We start from the raw sequence: 3,487 nt of genomic DNA, 5'->3' as shown, positions 1-3,487 counted from the left end.
ATTTGTGCACTAAGAAAATACACTCTCTAGTGAATGCCTTGAGATTCTTCATCTTTTCCAAGTTGTATGTGCATCCTTCTAACCCCAATTCCAATAACTAGTATCAAAATAGGTTGCATACTCCGGGCATAGTTTCCAGCATGCTTGCCCCCCTACTCACTTTCTTTAAATTGGGTGAGCTTTGATGAGCATTAGTAGGTCAAGTAATACTATAGAGAGAGAAGAGTGGAGGGTGAAATAGAGTGCGTAGAGACAAATGAAAATGACAAAAGAGAATTTTTAAATACCCCATCTAAATGAAACATGCAATCATGAATCAATGCAATAATTTTTTTTGGGTATACCATACATCAAAATATAAATGAGTAGTAAAGCACCAGACCTTGTGTAGAGATTGACTGGTCCACCCATCCACTTCTGCTCTACTATGCACAGAGAGAATGTTACTTCATAGGGAGCGAGCTAGAACACCTCCAACCTACCTGAGCCATACATAGGCTGAGGCCACTTTGCCTTCCTCCATGAACCTAAGCTCTAAAAAAACCATCAAAACCACTTCATGATCCAATCCAAAATCATAAGCCATAATCCAATCCCATCACATGGGTGATCACTCCACCCAACTCACGGTGATACACATCCAACTTTGCAAAACCACTTTAGCACATAACATGGCTGTAAAACATTTTGGTAGCATTTTTGATAACACAACCGTATCCCAAAAAAACATCCAAGAGACATACTGGCTTTCACAATCAAAATCATAACCATAATCCATGACCATATACCATACTCCTTACAAAACCGACTCCCACACTTGGAGATTGACATATCCACTACAATCAAACTGAGCCCACACACATGGCCCTTGAGACATTAGATTTTTATGCATAAAAGAGCTCCGACAAGAGAATAAAAATAACTTCAAAATTCCATTTTGATAATGTTTACCCATGCGTAAGTGATGCACCATGACCTCACCCCACCCCCTAGCACATAGAGATAGTTTTTGACCTAGAAGGATGGAAAGTAGTATACACATGTACACGAGGTATCCATATCCATCCATGAGGTTCCATACATCATACAATATCATCCCATCAACTTAACCATGATCCAAAGCAGCCCCACCACTTTGATCAAGCATATGTCATAACATCACATATATGCAAAAAACAACTTTTTTACTATTTTTGGGTGCATGCACAACATGAAAATGAAAGTATTTAACCTCAAACCAATGCATCAAGCTCATTGCATAACATAGAATAAAAATTTATCCCATCACTTTGCCCATATGAAACTTATGCAAACAATTGTGAGACAAAAAGAAATCCACTTTTTTTATATTTGTCTGTATGGTTCGGGTTGACTACCCATATACCCCCATTAGTTTATGGACATCAAACACTTAAAATAAACTCACAAAAAAAAAACATAAAACATATGTGAACCACTGATCCAACTCACCACATCATTCGGTACTTCCCCTTGGTAGGGGCTATATAAATTGGCGAGGGGGTATTTCCGAGCAATGATATAATCGAGCAAGTCCCTTCAGACATTCTTTATTACTAAGAGAAAATTGCAGAAGTACAAGAGCGTTTTCCATTTGTTGCAAACTAGCCCCACAACCAAACTCAAATCTCATGATGACTAATCCCATGGAACCGAACTTGGAGCCACCAATTTCAATCATGGAACAAAAGAAATGCCACCGGCTTGCCGCAAGTGTCGGCAAACCATTCCACGTCGGTGGAATACATTTCCATCTATAGTCTTCGGAATTCTTTGAAGTGCACTTTTTCAACCTATCAAACATGACTCCCAAGTGCATACCATGTAGTATTCTATAGTGGTTTGTACCATTAGCATAGGGCTCCAACATTCACTCTCCTATAGGTAGCCATTTATCAAATTGTAAAATGGTCTCTCAAAGTAATAATTGATCAACCCCAACCAAGGGCCTAAGCAGTGTTATAAAAAAACCAGGGTTCAATGTATTTTAACCCACTAAAATTGTAAAATCCCAGTTAGATTTTGAGCTTGCCTTTTGTGATTACGTGCAAAAGCTTCAAATTTTGACCTAAAAATTGGGAGATTTTCAAGTGACCTTATTATCATTGGTTAAGAAAAATATATTTTTCTAGCCCTGTGTTGCCTAAGCTTTAATGAGCAAAACATAATCAATTAGTAGTTGAGAATAACTAGCATTCGAGAGCTTTCCTTGTCGTTTGTGGACAAGGTAGATTAAAGAAGTTTATAAATTATATGATTTCTTGAGCTTGAAGACCAAAGTAATCTGACCAAATTCACAACGCGCGGCGGTGGTGCATATATTAAAGACAATCTATCTTAATGGATGACATATGATTAATGCCAGACTTCCACAACAACTCAGACAATCATATGAGTTGCTACAGAAGTGTACTTGTGCAAATTAAAAAACTTGCATGTCTTTTCGCATAAATTCTATTCTGTAAAGAAACGAAAATCAAGTGAACTAACACCTTTGAGGAATCAACTATGATTGGCAAGTTCAAGAGGTATTGCCCTGATGTTGATGTTTCTATTTCCACCTCCTCTTCACTTAGAAGTTTATAGTTACTCTTCTCCATAATCTAAGAACAAATCTCTCTCTCTCTCTCTCTCTCTCTCTCTCTCTCTCTCTCTCTCTCTCTCTCTCTCTCTCTCTCTCTCTTTTGGAGATGATAATTGATATTGAATATTCCAATACTAGTACAACAGAGCGTAGCTGTCAAAAACACAAAATTACAATTCCAAAATTTCTTAAACTATCTCATCCTTAATGCTGTCATCATTAGGACCGGGAAACACCTACTTATCCTCCTGACTATGAAGCCTGGCAGAACCATTGGTAACTGCAATGTTGAGCTGAGTAGCTCGCTCCACAATTGATTTCTGCTTCAAAGTGGAAACATTGTGAGCAATCTCACCACAAAAATTCCTGTTGTGTATCATAAAAAGAAGGTCCAGTTCAAAAACATTGTGCACCAAAAACTTCGTGAAACCATCGGCTAGCACATGCCTTGTCTTCTTGTTTGAGCCATACCCAATGTTAGGCATCAAAATGCACCCTTTGAATTTCCTCGTGACACGTGAATCAATACCCTTTGGTCTGTGCCAACTTGGCTAGACATAGATCTTGCGATCACTTTGAGTGCGCTTGAACTTCTTCACACGCTTCTTCACAATCCTGGGCTTGACAACGGGGGTCACCATGGCTGCCACTCTCACCTCCCACCTCTCACACCTGCGCCAGGTCTCTCTCTCTCTCTCTCTCTCTCTCTCTCTCTCTCTCTCTCTCTCTCTCTGCCTTCAAAGCCACCTAGGCATCCCCTTCTCACCATGCTCACCCTCCCCCTTCCCTTCCCCTTGTCAGCTCCCTCTGCATGTGCTCCCCCCCCTTCTCACGGTGCTTCGCCTCCCTCCCCACCACACCATTTTCTCGCCTTCGGCCACCACA

The 3,487-nt window shown here is 40.0% G+C and overlaps 1 pseudogene; it reads right to left on the bottom strand.

Moving 5' to 3' along the window:
* Positions 1-2,838: 2,838 nt before the first annotated feature.
* Positions 2,839-3,129, bottom strand: LOC147439144 (large ribosomal subunit protein eL32z pseudogene; annotated as a pseudogene).
* Positions 3,130-3,487: the final 358 nt, after the last annotated feature.

Source organism: Adiantum capillus-veneris, chromosome 16, assembly GCF_014529385.1.
Source record: "Adiantum capillus-veneris isolate H3 chromosome 16, ASM1452938v2, whole genome shotgun sequence".
NCBI lineage: Eukaryota > Viridiplantae > Streptophyta > Polypodiopsida > Polypodiales > Pteridaceae > Adiantum > Adiantum capillus-veneris.
This window is presented reverse-complemented; position numbering and strand designations above follow the sequence as displayed.